This window comes from Echinops telfairi, unplaced genomic scaffold (genome assembly GCF_000313985.2).
Source record: "Echinops telfairi isolate 266 unplaced genomic scaffold, ASM31398v2 ScPeMD7_2;HRSCAF=8, whole genome shotgun sequence".
NCBI lineage: Eukaryota > Metazoa > Chordata > Mammalia > Afrosoricida > Tenrecidae > Echinops > Echinops telfairi.
Window position 1 is genome coordinate 30,353,975 of NW_022103898.1, and position 16,145 is coordinate 30,370,119.

Below are 16,145 nucleotides of genomic sequence, written 5' to 3' on the forward strand. Positions count from 1 at the left end.
TAATCTTCAATAAAATTGGTACAGCCCCTCTCACCTGCAGGACATTTATTATATTTCTATTTCCATGTCAAAGAATACATTGCTTTCATTATGAAACGCTAATCTTCTAACTCTTTACATTGGCACATTTTGCCCAAAATATAATTCCTTTGAGAGTCGGACGAGAGTTCATTTCTACACATTTCTGAAGATAATCCCATTTTAAGGAAACCGGCGTATCAGCTGTGAACCGCTTGCCTGGCCTTTTCTAATCCTCATAGACCTTTGCTCCTCCAACCGAGTTCTAACAATGTCCACACTCAATTACACAACATATTATGGAGGCTTGGGTTAAAACAACAATATATCATTTTAGGAACTTAATCCTGCCTATTGTCTCTGATTGTGCCATCCAGTTACTTGTTTCTACCATCCACAAAAGTGACTGGTTTGGAGGAAGCCAGTGTTAAGCATATTTGAGTCAGAGTAGAGACACTGAAATCCACTCATTTACTGACTGGATCATATATATTGAATGCCTCCATGTTCCAGGTACTCTGGGAGGGGATGCAGCGACATCCAAGACATGAGAAGTGTCGAGATCCTGACAATCGTCTTCGATGCCCAGCGGATAGAGACTGGGAAATGCATGATGTCAAAACATTGTCATCAACATTTCAATCAGCAGCCTTTGCAATTATCTGGACACTGACAGGTTTGGAAATGCGCAATCCTGGAAGATGACTCACTTTCCGTTCGATGAATGTATCATTTCGTTCTCAAACTTGAGAGTGCGGACATTGAGGAGGCTTCTTTCCCCCCTGTTTCTATTACTGGCGAAGCCAGGGAAGGACACTGTGAGGCCGGGTAAATGGGCTTATTAAAAATATACCTGCGGTGCATTCTTTCCTTCCCAAAATTCTGTTTCTGAGTACTTAAAAAATGCTATGACCACTGCATATAGATGGGAATGGGCAATAGACAATTACTGCTCTTTGCCTGAATGGCCATGGGGGAGAGGGAGGAGAACCTCATGTGTGTCCCCAATTATATTGCAAATTGATTGGCTCCGTGTTACAGCAGTTGTGTGACATGGCATAAATAACCCAAACTTAGCCTTCTGCATATTTTGTGAGACCCCTCCTTTCTCGTCATACTCAGATGAAGTGCTCAGGAGGGTACTCTGAGGCACAAGCCTCTTCTCATCAATATGCACACTCATTAATTAGCAATATGGGAAGGCTGTAATTTGGACAAACTCCCAAGAGCCTGAATATTCAATCAAGCAAATCAAATCAGAGCAAAAACACACAGGTAGAAAAGTCACTGGCCAGACTGGCATCAGGAAATAATACCAAATTTCTAGAAATGCGAGTCTTTCTAATTGTTGTTAAAAAGCCAGTCCTCCTTCCCCCACGTGGAGTATTTTTTGAAACAAAAATAGAGTGTCTAGTTATCTCATAACTACTCAAGTCTCTTTATTTCCTTCTCATAACCTGGCGAATACAGTAGAATAAAACACAGGAGCGGCATTTATGTTGTTGAGCAAAATAAATCAATGCTACATAATACTTGTTACCAAAGAGCGATTTTGAGAACTAATAAAGATTAGCTAGACACAGCAACCTGCAAAGTGTCACTTTATATTGCACCCTCCATAGAGGAATCAAAGCAAGTAGACTATTGAGGTTCCAGATTAAGAAAAGAAAAAGAAGAAGAAAACATAAGCAAAACCAAGCTTTCACAGACGATGCCGTGAATCCTTCAGAAGCATAGGGAACATCTAGGACTCATCTTGTTCATGAAATACAAACGAACCCACCAACCATAGAACGCGAAGCCCAGGAAAAGCAGTTACGGTTGTGGAATCCAGAAAGGAACGTACCTTTGGCAGAATAAGACCTTCATCTTGCCGATCCACCTTCAGCCAAAGTCGGCTCCCTTCTCCTCGTCCCTGTGATCCTGGCGACAGTGCCGTCATAACACTGACAGATTTTTCCATTAAACTTTGCAGGTGTACCGGTAGTAGCAACTTTGTTAATTGTGGCATGAGCCAGCTGGTGGGGGTGATCCGTCACCCACTGTAAGAAAGCCAGACAGAGAGACATCTAATCATTACAACCAGAGCAGGTACATTTTGTTCCTTTCGCATCCGTGCCTCGCCTTCTATTCCTCTGACCCTCTCCTCTGCCATCGACTGTCAAATTTAGATTCAGCAAGCTCCCAGCCACCCCTTATCCCTGCCTTAGATCTGAAGCTCCCAGTTATCAGGGAGACATGCGTCACCAGCTGTCTCGGAGCAGGAAGGCAATCAGGTGAATACTACTTATTATCTTGCATTGCTCTCCGAGGAGTGACAAGATTGATTTAGGACCAAGAATACATTCAGATCTCCGACGTGTAGTTCCCAGGGTTTTGAGTTAGCGAGTGGGGGCTGCGCAAAGTTGCCAGAGGGAGGGCTTCACCCTCTTATCTTAGGGCTGTGGAATATTAGAAACTTAAGGAGAATTTTCAAGCATCTATCAGATTTCCTTGTTCAGATGCCTTGGTATTTCCTCTTCCACGCCTGTGCTACCTTGGCAATGAGTGTGGGCAGACTGTTGCCTAGAGGAGCTAGCTTCACAGTTGGGTTACCTTGAATCCACCCATGAATCAGTTGTCCAGCCTGATGAAGTCATCTCCAGCTGTCCCCACCCACCGTTACACGCGCGCACACACACGTACACATTTACATATATGTACATAGTACATAGAGACACAAAAGTAAATATAAAGAAGAGTAACAGGTCCCAATAATTCTGGGAACTTGTTCTTGCATGAACATTTGAATCTCATTGATGTCAAGTACATAGACAAAAAATAAAGGGAAGCCTCTTAGCTAAAGATAATTTATGTAGCTTTGGGCTGGGAGACAGACATCTTTAGTCTACTACAAAACTTCCCCTCAAAAAGCCAGTCTACTGATAACATAATAAGTAAGTATAGGTGTTTACATATGCACACATTTGTTCACAAATGTACATATGTACAGGTAGGGAATTGACTGAAACATAAACATATGTTAGGTAGTATGCATAGTCGCACTTCTAGCGCATGATACAGCAATATTTCTAAAAGTGAAGCACTCGATCAGTCAATAGTTTGATGTGCACATGAGACCAGTACATTATTTACAATTTTATTAGATTTATAATTTAATAAAATATTGTTTTACCTATTTATCATAAAAATGTACAAAGCTAAACTTTGAAATTTTTAAAGTGTGTATGGGGAAAAGGGGCTTTAAAATTTTTGAATTTAAAGATAATTTTCTAAAAGTTATGTTCATCAATAATCTCATAGGTCTTTCTGAGATGGAAGAATATGGTGAAAAGTGAAAGTTCAATTGAGAAGTACATTTTCATAGGAATTATATCTACCAGGCTCCCTAATAAGTCCAAAATGGGAGCTCAGCATCTGAAAGTTGTAGTTACAGTATGCCTGATGCATAATCATGGCCAATAGCCTAAACTGATATTTTGTTTTCACATAAGGACGTTCCTGGAACAAAGGGTCCAAAGAACTTGCGCTTACTTCATTTAGCCTACAGGGCTGATATGAGAACTCTCTAACTGTATTTAGATGCTCCCTAAGATACAGGGAAGAAGATACGATGATTCCAGGGTCCCTACAGCCATAGAACAAGATGCTTTCATCCTGGAAAGACAAGAGGGTTTTTTAAATCCTGCCTAAGCTGGGATTGGAGGGGAAATAGGGCTGCAAGAATTGTTTTAACAAAGAAAAAAGATTTCTGCAAGCAAATACTCTTTATTTTCCCAGTCTTGGGCTCATGTTAAGCAATGAGTCTGATTGAGCAAAAGCATAAGAGAAAAAGAACATATACTGGCCAAGGTAAAGAAGCCACGCACGGCTTTTGCTGATGTGCTCCTCTCATCAGCACTGTCTATCACAGTCGGCACCAGCCTCAGTGAGCGCCAAGGGGAACTCCCCACGGCATGTCTCCTGTCTCATGAGTTGATGAAGAATGGATGCTTTTGGTACACAAACCACCCACGACCCTCCTCAAAGCCCTATTTATTTATATTATTTAAATACAAAAATTCACTCAGACTATATCAAAACCAGCATCAGCTCTGCAGAGAAAGACAGGGCTTTCTACTCGCATAAATTGTTACAGTATCGAAAACCCACAGGGTTTGAGTCAGCATTGACTCAATGGCAGTGAGATATTAATTGCAATACCTTATTCAAAAGCACCCTTTCCAAATATCAAGTAAAGATATCAAAGCACATTAAATATCAGACAAAGAACCCCCCAAAATATGCAGTTCAAAATGACATTTCTCTTAAGATTTCGAAAGGTGTTTCTGGGATATTTACCATTCACACCTATGAAATGATTCTAACTCAAAAAGCTAGAATGAGTAAAATACCTGTCTTGACTCTTTGACTGGAAAAGGGATTTTTTTCCCCCTCTCTAAGAGAGTCAAAGAGAATAAAATATATTGCACATAGCATGATTTTCATTGCTATAGCATATACAAAAGCAAATGGAAACAATCTAATATCCCTAAAGAGAGAAATTATAAAATGAATTATAGCAATTACTCATATGTAGTCATTACATGATGATAACTGAGAGACCCAGTTTATCATTCCAATGAATAATAATAATAATAATAATAAAACCATCAGAATCCAAAATTGTAGATTGCTTATTGGGAACATTTGGACAAAGACTGGGAGGGGAAATGCCAAAATTGGAACCATGTCCCACAGGATTAAAAGGTAGCTTCTTCTTTGACAAAAGTTTACTTTTACATTATTGTAATTGTTCATCTCAACCACAAAAAAAGAATATCAGAATCACCTTACATCAAATGGAAGCAACAATACAAATCACACCCAGAGGAGAAGGTTATAGTATTAAACCAGATAATACATTGCAAGTCCTTTGTGTATTTCCTAACCAGCAGGAAACACTCTCACTATAAGCTTAGTTATTATTATTTTTATGATAGCCACAAAATACATAATCCTGACATACTATGCTATGCCTTTTTTCCCTATGAAATATTACCAAAGATTCCCTGAATTCAATGAGGCAATCTACACTTGATCTTAGCCCAAAGGCTGAGAAGCGAGGAGGCAATCTAAAATAAGGAAAATCAGTGCTTTAAACACGAGGCCTGGCACAGAAGCATGGCCTACAAGACAAAACTGATTTCTGTAGAATTAAGAGCAAGAATCACAGATATAAGTAATTTCCTCTCCTGGATGGCATAAAGATTAAACACTAGACTACCAGCAGAAAAAGTGCAGGTTCAAACGCACCCAGAGATGTCTCAGAAGATGGCCATGCAATCACGAAATTTTTTCACAAAATTGTTTCAAGCGGTTCTCTGCACCCAGGAATCACAAGAGGCTGACTGAACAGCATCTAAAGGTGTGCTGGTGGTGCAGTGGGTACACATTAGGCTTCACTTCTCATGTTCAGCAGTTTGAAACCATCAGGAGCTCCTCCTTAGAAAGCCCAGGCTTTCAACTCCCATAAATAGTTACCATCTCAGAAACCCACCAGGGGTCTCTATGAGTCACCATTGACTCCAGGGCAGTGAGTGAGAACAACCCGGAAGGCGGTCCACAGGACCCCGATGGAGATAAAGACCCGTTAGAAATCCGTTAGAGGCTGAATGAGAGAAACTGACAACCCCGTGAGGCGCCTGGGTGCGCTTACTTTTTCTCTCTCCCTTTTATTTTGCAGGGTGGATAATTGTGGATTTTCTGCTCCCCGTGGTCCTAGATTCCAACTCCAAAAGACTAGAATCACCGATGGCCCCTCTGGTAATAGAGAAGCTCCCCCAGTTTCACAGGGTTGCTTATTTTATTATGTAAATGCAACACATAGGTGTGGAATTTCTTAAAGGCCGAACCAGTCAGTGGACACAAAACAATGTCTACTGGGAAATGCAGTAGCTTTCATGGAGAAGAATCCTTTGTGGATCCTAACAGAAGACACAGGTCCTTACTCCCGGCTTCAGAGACTTTCATTTGCACATAGCACACAGCCATCCATCTCTTGCTACAGTCATTTGAATACGGTTAATTCAACTCAGATGTATGCTAATTCCATCCTGCCCTTCAAGCCTGAAAGGACGTAGAATCCCCTTCTCCATTGTGCCGTGGTCTTAACAATCAGATGTTCTGCTTCCACTCCATTCTGGCTCCCCACTAATAGTTCTGGGATTTGGGGGGTGAGTACTTAAACCTCATAACCACTTCCTCAGAAAGCCAAACAATACACTACCACCACCTTACGACGCTATTGCAAAGATCAAATGACGTGCGCCAACAGCCAAGGCAATATTGACACACGGTGCCGTGTGCCAGCGAGTCGATTCTGACTCAGGGAATCGCTTCCACGCTCTCTTGTCTGTAATCTCTATGGAAGCCAGCTCTTTCTCCTGCACAAACTCCCCCAAAAAGCAAACTCACTGCCATCGAGTCAATTCCAACTCAAACTGACCCTACAGGACAGAGCAGAAGTGCCCCTGGGGGTTTCTAAGACACGAACGAATGCTACAATCACAGAAATCCCCATCTTTGGGGTGGATCAAACCACCAACTTTGGGTTAGCGGCAGATCACTTATTTTACACCACCCAGGTTCCTTTGCACAGTAGGTCTCTCAGAAAGGCTCTGCCATTGCTGAAGCTGCACAACAGAGCAATTAGGAGCAAGGGATCCAGAGCCCAGCATAGGGGTGAAATCCAGTCCTGGCTTTCTGACTTAAATAATGGACAGCAACAGTGATGATAATGATGTAGTCCTCAGAAAGGTGGAAGAATCAAACACACGACTAACGTAAAATACTTAGTAGATGATATTTGCAGTGATTACTGACACTCTGCCTATTATGCTAACTTTTATTATGTCTGTCCATTGTTTAACTATAAAACAGTACAAATAAATCACAATGCGGACTTTGAACGCATGAAATTATTACATACATATACACAGGAACCTGAAGAAGTTTGTGGGAGAATTCCATTAACGTTTCATTCCATTTGTCCACAAGTTTGTTCAAGTCCTCGTCTATATCCCTGGGTGACAGAAAGGGCTCAGGAGGTTGGCTGCTCGCTGCAAGGTTAGTGTTTCAGGGTCACTAACAGATCCCTCGACAGAAAGATCTTAAAATCCTCTAGAACACAATTTCATGCACATGTACAAGAGGGCCTTCAAAACAGTCATGAAAAAATGTCACCATCTCTCAATTCCATTTTTCCATGAACTTTTTAAGCTCTGTTGCGTATGTACTTTATATTACATATACTATCTGTGCTTATTACTCTACATAATATATATAAACTAGAGAGAGCGATCTCTCTTATGCCTAAGCTTAGCAATGAAATCGGCAAGGGTCTTAATTGTAGTAGTATTTGTAAGAGTAAATGACTGACAGTCTAAAAAGTCAAGAAAGTTCGCTGGTTCAAACGTTAAGTTTGAGTTGTACTGAAGAATATCAGACAGGCATTGAAATGTTTGAAAATACAGCACACTCAAACCAGAAAACAATCCACTGCCGTCAGTCCACTGCAGTTCGTAGTGACCTTATAGTAAATGCGCGGAAAGAAAGTGATTTCTAGGGTACATTTCAAAGGGGACAAAATGCACATAACCACATACATTGTTATTTTGTTTAACTGAGGATACAACGCTTTTATATTTAGAAACCATCTATGACAACTACCCCCAGTGTGCCAGCCCTCTTCTGCTTCAGTAGGAAACGGGAGCGAAGGCGACATGCCTGGAGGACGATCTACTTTGCTCAGTGTATTCTTTGCCGACGTGTGACTTTATATCATATATGAGCACTTCTCTTTGTAAAACGTCAACTACTTTCGCAACATTTTTAAACTTGCATTGTCCCTCCCTGAATGTACAATCAGTCTGAACCCGTTTCTTTATAGAAAGGACTAGAAATGCTCCACTCTCTCCTGCCAACAGACCCAGTCGCCGCCTGCCTCGTGGCTCAGCGAGAGACCCGGATTGTTTGTCTCCACCATCACCTAACCTTGTTGCCCCTTCTTGCCAACCCTCGATTATTCCGCTATTTTCAATTATGTATGTTGAATGAATCGATTTTCCTCACTGAATAAACAGGGAACTATGGCGCGTTTGCAGCAGCTCCTTCCTCAAAGGATATCTTCTTTGTAAAAGTGTTAAGCCAACAAGCTGAATCTTGACATGGAACAATTCTGGGGCTAGTTCAAGTACGGAGTCCCTTCCTGAGGTTATAAATGTGCCCATGCGCTTCGTGCCAGCAGAATGGCCAGTGCTAAGGGCTTCGAATGGAACAGGAGAGGCAACATTGTGCAGGCTACCCACTGCTATCCGGTCAATTCTGACGCATAGGGGCCCCATGGAAAGGGGAGAACTGCTCCATAGGACGTCTGATGAGACTATATCCTGACAAGCGAATACAACCTTATCCTTCTCCTGTGCACACACTCCCAAGTATATATAATGAATTATAAACTGGTAACTCAAAAGTTCTGAAGTGGGCTCAGAACTTATGGCTCTCCTTTTCTTTGCAAATATGCCAATGTTAGAACCCACTGCTCTTATACATTTCAATTCAACTAAACAAAGGTGAACTGATGCTTTCATAATCACCTGTCTAGAGTCAGCTTTTCCTAATTTTAGACGATACTGCTGCCAACCACAGACTCTGCCTGTGGGTACCTAATGTGAGCTATCAGAATACTTGACGATGCCAGGAGGGTAGGCAGCTTGTGAGTCTTGGTGTTTACACATTGCATGGCTAACTGCAAAGTTTGTAGTTTGAACCCACTCCAAGGGAGAAAGATGAGGCTTTCTACTCCTGTAAAGAGTTACAGGTGTGGAAGCCAACAGAAATAGTTTCACCCTGACCTATAGGGGCACTATGAGTTAGAATAGACTCAGTAGCAGTGAGTTTTATGTATTTATTTTTGACTGCCTCAATTGTTTTGTCTGTTAACCAGTGAATAATTCATAAGGGAGAGATGTTGGTTAAATGTGAGATTTGATTATTAAGACTAAACATGTATGCTGGCTTACAGAAGAAGACAAGATGGAAAAGGCAAATCTATAAAACCCAAGCTTATTAGTGGCTACCCAGGATAGGAGAGAGGGAACGAAGAGAGTTTAATCCTGATGAGTAGATTTGGTTAAGTTTAGAGCTGCACAGCCAATTATTGTTGTTACTGTCAATAAATTGTACAGCTGTCAAAAAGTTGTACAATAAATATATAAGACAAAAATAACAAGGGATGAGTGTAGCTGCTGAGGTTGCTTAAGTGCCTCGCGGGATTTGGTTCCTTGGATCAGAGATTTAGGAATATTGTTTCATAGAACATCCTAGTTAATTGGCCTAATAACATGTTAAGGACTTAGGTTCTACTGCCTCGTTTGTTCTGTAGGGCTTGGTGTCTTAAAGATTGACAAGTGGACAGGATACAAGGAGGCCTCTGTATTCCTCTGCAGAAACAGAGGACGAAATGACAGGAGACTAATTGCTTCCATCATCCGCCTCCTTTGCCATGAGACCAGAAGTGGATGATGGGTGGCTATCATTATTGACAATTTGATTAGAGATAAATTGAAATAAATGAGAGAATCGTGTTCAAAAGTCGGCCGGGAAGGATGCAGAACAGAATTTCAAATTCTCATGGGCTTTTGACTCTCTGTAGCCATAGAAGGTGTAAGAAATTATTGAAATTATTACTCTGATATAATCTTTAAAACTTAAACCTGTAACAACCCCTAAATCTTCCTGAAACCAAGCACTAACGTTACTAGGAAATATGGCTGCCTGGTGCTTTACTCTAATGAAAAACATATCTATGTGGGATCCAGTTGACAGCAGCAACAGGAGATTTGACAGGAACTTTCAGGAGGCAGTGAACTGATGCTCAAGAGAAGGAACAACTCCAAAAAGGAGAGTGAGATTGTTGCACAACTTGAAGATGTCATTGATGTCAATGGATGTTAAATGTAGAAATGGTTGGCTTGGTGTTATGGTTTTCTGTGTGTATATTCTTATCAAACAAACACAATTCCAGGAGGAAACCACAGTCACTTGGTAAACAGCAACATCATTGTTATCATCATTCATTTAAATACCAATAGATGTTCAATCATAGTACTAGGACTAAAAAAACCCTAAGCCCCCCACCCCACTTGTTGATTTTAATCTTTTGAAAATAATACAAGTCTATGCCAAATCAAAGCTAAACTCACAGCTATCCAGTTGATTCTGACTCATGGGGACCCTATATATGGTTTCCAAAACCGCAGATCTTTCTGAGAGCAGACAATCGCCTCTCTCTCCATTGGAGTGGCTAGTGGATTTGAACTGCCAACCTTGTAGTTACAGTTCAATGCCTAACACAGTACCACCAGCACTCCTTTGGCTAGTTTAAAGTATAGGCCATTAGCAAAAACAAAACAAACAAAAAAACCCCGCACCCACTGCTTCACTGATTTATGAGCACTTTTTCAATTTTAATGTCTACATAAGAGTTATCCAGAGTTATACCATGGACTCCCACAATGAACAAATCTGCCTAGGATATTGTACGGCCAGGATGCTATTAGAAACAACGACAGTGAGACTTTATCTCATGTAACTTGAAGATGGTATCAGGAGGGACCTGTCCATGAAGAAGGACAACGCAAGTAGATGGTCTTGAAAATAAACAAATAAAAAAGAGGAAGTCCCTCAATGTAATGGGTTGACACCATGGCTGTAGCCACCAAGAACTATCATGATAGTTTAAACTTAAGGACGATTGTGAGGAGGAAACTCTGGGGAGTGTTGAATTGTGTTGTTCGCAGGGTCACTGCAAGTCAGAGCGGACTTGACCGCACTGGGGATCTTGCCATGCAGCAGAATCTGATTCAGTAGAGCTGGGTGGGGGCACAAGGAAACCGACCTATATTTCCAACACCCTCCACAGTGATAGTGATGGTGTTCCTTGTGGTTTATAGATCATCATGTGAATAGTGAACCTTCTGTGTCCAACCACAAAGACATATTGATCTTCTCTGTCTTGGACTTAGCTCACTGAATAACCTTGACATTCCTGACTACTGAAATAAAATGCATGTGTGTCCGCAATGAAACACCAATAGAAGAGTTCGGCTTAACTTTGGTGAATCCAAGCAACAAAAACAAACAAACAAAGCAGTCACAGCGTTCCTAACAAAAGGAAAGGTAACACGTGTAAGTCTTTTTCAATGGAAAAGCCTGGCTTGTAACTTGGGGAGTCTTTAAAGAGTGACAGCTATTACATCCTTTCTTGTCATAACACAAATATACAGTCAGTTTATGCTCATTCTATTTGGCCGTACTACAAAATAAGGTCTTAACGAAATCCCTTTTTCTGTGATCTGTATGCTTCTCGTGTGTAACTAAATATTCATATCTATTCCGACTACAACTACGTAAGGCTAAACAGTTTTATCAGTGAGAATATTGTTCCTGTAGCAAGCTGCTGCAGCCTATAATTCTGGAAGCATTTCTAAGCTGACTATTATTTTCTTCATAAAGAACGAATTCCCTTGACTGCTTGAGGATAACTGGGGGAACTAGAATATAATAGAAGAATATCCTAAATTCAGAAGTCCCAACAAAATCAAGCATGCTGGATGGTTTCATTTGTACTTTGGTTTTTAATTTTTGGGCCTAAAAATTGCATTGCATGGTAAGAAATTATTTCTAATATCACACAATCAAGATATATTTGAAATAATGAATATTCTGACTATATATAATATACTCTGGCATTTTTGCATTTACTTTTTTTTTTAAATGCTGATTGACTTCATGAATGGATCACTCAGCTGGGGCCACCAAGCAGCAGTCCTAGAAGAAGAGCACTGTGAAAAAGCCCGTGTCTGGGGCATTTTCCTCTGCATTGACAGCCAGCTACTACATCTCCTCCAGAACACCCACTGTGAAGGACTTCTTTACCGTCTCTGATGGACCGCCTAAGATAATCACCTCTCACATTTAGGGAGGAAAATAGAGTCCAGTTGAATTACCAGGCACTCTTGGGAAAATAATAAGATAGCAAGTTAAGATCAAATATTGGTCAGAATTGATGAACACAAGGGGATGTGCAGATAGCAATTTAGCGACTTTAAATCCTAACGTAATGAGCCATGTGGACCTGGGCATGATGTCAGGAAGCCAAATGGCCATTATGCGAACGTAAACTAGAGCTTTTGGGGACTTGCAAATCATAAGGATGCATGAAGGTAAAAGGAGAAAGGTTGGTTGGTTTTGATTCATTTCATATGGGAATGGCCAAATTCAACCCGTTAGAAGTTCAAGCAGCACGGGATCATTACAGGCCAAGAAACACAGCAAACAGGAACGTGTGCTAAGAAATGAAAACAAAGTGCATGGCACCCGCACAGAGCCAACACCCATTGAGAGCGCTGCTCAGCTGGGTGTGAGATCTCGGCTTGCTCATTGAGACAGGAACTGAACATCTGTCCTCCGGTCGGTGGCAAGACAGACAAACGGAGAACTATCTTTAGCGGATCTCAGAGCCGCTCAGCCTGACGAACGATTGAATAACCTTTCACATTTCCTTCCTGCACAGTTATTCTAAGAATCCATATGGGAAGTACAGAAATAGTGATGAAAAATCTCCGGAGTTCAGACTTGGGGACCATGCGGGGGCTTGCAAGATACTTTTGAGTAAAAGAAAGTTAGCTGGATATTTTAAAAACAGCAATATTATAGAGTTATAATTAGGGGTCAAATTATTGATATATTGCATTTCATTTCTTAATCTTCCTAAATAAAATGTGTATTCTCATATTCCTAAAAGTTATTTGCACATTTGGAGAATATAGACTGAATAAAGTACATGTATTAGAATAGAAGGCCATATATAGATATAGATATAGATATAGATATAGATATAGATATAGCTATAGATATAGATATATAATATCCCTCCACTTAAAGAGTAGTCTTCTGATAACTCTCTCAAGGACCTCTGCCTCTTGGGAAGCATCTGGGGTGTTTTTATTTTCATTTTGCTTGGCTGAACTTATTCTGACAGTTTGGACATGACATTAGCATCACAGGCTCCTGCTACACTTAAGAATAATTGAAGATTCATATATTTTGTATATATACAAAATACCCCCATTGAAGTATCAAAGATTACTCAAAGGAAAACGTCATACTTTCTGGTTCAATCAATGATAACCCTTTATCTTGCCACATCTTTTTTTTTGCCACATCTCACCTCTTCTCCACAACAAACAAACGCACTGCATCAAAGGGACCTGACAGGACAGGGCAGAACTGCCCTGGAGGCTTCGCGGGCTGTAGCGAGGAGAGGAGTAGAAAGCCTTGTCCTTCTCCTGCAGAGCAGCTGCTGGTTTCCAACTGCTGACTCTGGGGTTAGCAGCCCCACGGATAAGCCGCTAGCTACTAAGGCTCTTCCTCCTGCACTTTCTATTGCATTCAAAAACCAGTAACTTACACATTTTATTTTTGATTTTTTAAAGAAAATGAAATAATTTGAGCATCCTATAACATACAATGGCTTTTCCACATGGATTTGTCCTGATTCGAACTGATGTTTGCACGCAGGTCAGTCAGAAAAGGATGGAAAGGTTCCAGCACAATGGTTCTATCTCTACAGTGTACTGTATACCTTTTACTCCCACATGGCCTGTTCATGAGGCCATGCATTATGTTAGCATAAGGTGTATTATGTTATCATAGAATTTACTAAATTGCAATGACACATTCATGCACCTCACTGAAATATGCTCAAGATTTGGGATTGCTTACAGGGATTTCTCCAGAAAGGTTACTATGCGCGTGCGCACACACACACACACACACACACAAAAGACCAGGAAAAGAAATGCATAGTGAAAAGGGAGGTGAGTGCCTGAGTTTTCCAAATTGTAATATGTATCTACTTATTTGTTTGTCTATGGATTAATGTGCTTTCAGAGCATCAGCTAAAGTTGGAATTTGGAACAGTGTACATTAACAGGAGAGATGAAACAGATGCAATACACAGTTAAGATCAAAGAGCCCCATCAATTCATTCGGAGAGTCAGAACCCAGCTGAGCCTTCAAGCCCTGTCTGCATAATAAGAAAGGTTGACTAAAACATAAGGATTAAACAGATGAGCTGTCTCCTGTGGAGGCAGTGGAGGGAAACCCCACTGAGACACTTGTAAAGACACGTCTGAAGCCCACACCTGCTCCTCTACAGTCAAACCTACAGGAGACCAGCCTGGCCAGAGCCTTTCCACGATGTACAAAATTGCTAGTTTTAGGAAAAAGAAAGATATGTCCAGTGGGTGTCATTTTCCTTGTCAAGATCTTTGCAGTCAAGGAAAACAACAAATTAATGAATTGCCTCCATTTTTCCAAGGTGACTTACCAGTGTTTGCGTGTCAAAAGAGAGCAATTGGAGCGAACGTCTTTGATGTTCTGAAGCAGCACCAGGAAAGCGCCGAGCTCATGATGTGTGGCTTAATGAATCCTGGTTTTTCTTTTGGAAAATCTTGAATAAAATTCATAAATGGACGAGGACGCTCCAAAATGTGTATAGAAAAATGGAATGGAATATAACAAACTCCTTCCACAAACGTTTGTAGCTCCCTGAATTCTAATTCCATTCACCATAATCAGAAAATTACCATTTTTGATAACAGAGAGTATATCTCATTTTTATTAATGCAGTAGCAAGTTGCATTTATAGCTATAGTAAATTATGCGAGTATAATTCACCACCATCAAGTCAATTCTGATTCAAAGTGACCCTCTAGGATTGTGCAAGGCTAAGTCTTTCCTCAAACCGACTCACGGCCAACGAGTCAATGTGGACTCACAGCAACCCCTCTGGGGGTTTCTAATATTGGAACTGTTTAGAGGAGTAGAAAGCCCAGCTTTTCTCCAGAGGAGCTGCTGGTGGCTTTGAACTGCCAACCATGTGGATCTCTGCCCAACCTGTAACCACTATACCAAGAAAATCCTGTCTTTCTGCCATGGTGTGGATGGTGGTTTCTAACTGCTGACTTTGTGGTTAATAACAAATTTTTCATCCACTGTGCCACCAGGGCTCCTTATGATGGCCTAATATATCAAGAATACAGTACAGGGGAAAAAATGTACTTAAGATTCTGTGCCTGTGACAAATAGCACATTTATTAGAAAGGCCTCACCACATTATTATAGTACAGATACAGACATGGAATTACTGGGGACATAAAACCAAATAAAAAACTAGATTTCAAACAAAACTTTAAAAGTAAATTTGGCGTGGATTAACTTTCATAAGAATGATTTAAATATGCAGTCAATAGACCCAAATAAACACTAAGAATTAGAAAATGTTTTATTCATAAAAAACAAGCAATATTCACTTGAAAACAAGAATAATGGAATCTCCCTGGAGTACAGGAAGCTGCAAAATGTTAAGAAGTGCCTTCCTGGGGTTGAAGGGCAGTGTCTGGACCTGCTTGCTAGCAGTCTGATTACATTATCATTCAGTTACTCAACGAACACAGACAGTGAAAATTATGCAGACGGCATTAGGAGGGAGACGGAGAAGAATTAAATGTGAACCATAAATAACAACACAAACTCTTAGTGTCAAAAGGGTGATGTAGATAAATGCTACAGAAATAGATACCCTTGGGTATCTATAAATCATTAGAGGGAGGGGGTTGAGGATAAGGTGGAGGAGAGAGAACTGGCATTCCTGCATGGAGTTGATTCTGCTCCCTAGCAGGATAGAATCCAATTTGAAGGGGCACATAGATTCCAATTGGCAAAGGGTTGGAAGAGTCGTGTGAGGTCCTAAAGAGAAGGAAGCTAATTATGGGGAGTCTCGATGAGGGGTAAATAAGTTCACGCTCCTCTAAGGCAATGCTTCTCAAGATGCCGTCTTGAGCATCACTTGACATTCTAACTGAAAACTCAAACTTTCAGACCCACTCCAGACATTATGAATCAGAGTCTTTGAGACGGGATCTGAGAAATTGGAATTTTGAACAAACTCACGAGCTATTATATTATGTATTTAAATCTTTGCCAAGCACCAGGGATATTGAAAGGCGCTGGGAAAATGC

The 16,145-nt window shown here is 40.7% G+C and overlaps 1 long non-coding RNA gene across 1 annotated transcript in view; it reads right to left on the reverse strand.

The window, feature by feature from the left end:
- Positions 1–1,888: 1,888 nt before the first annotated feature.
- The window catches only part of LOC123521889, a 39,520-nt gene continuing 25,263 nt past the window's right edge, over positions 1,889–16,145 (reverse strand). The window contains exon 3 of the long non-coding RNA XR_006680234.1: positions 1,889–2,060. This is a non-coding gene — a long non-coding RNA (uncharacterized LOC123521889). The remainder of the gene's footprint in view (positions 2,061–16,145) is intronic.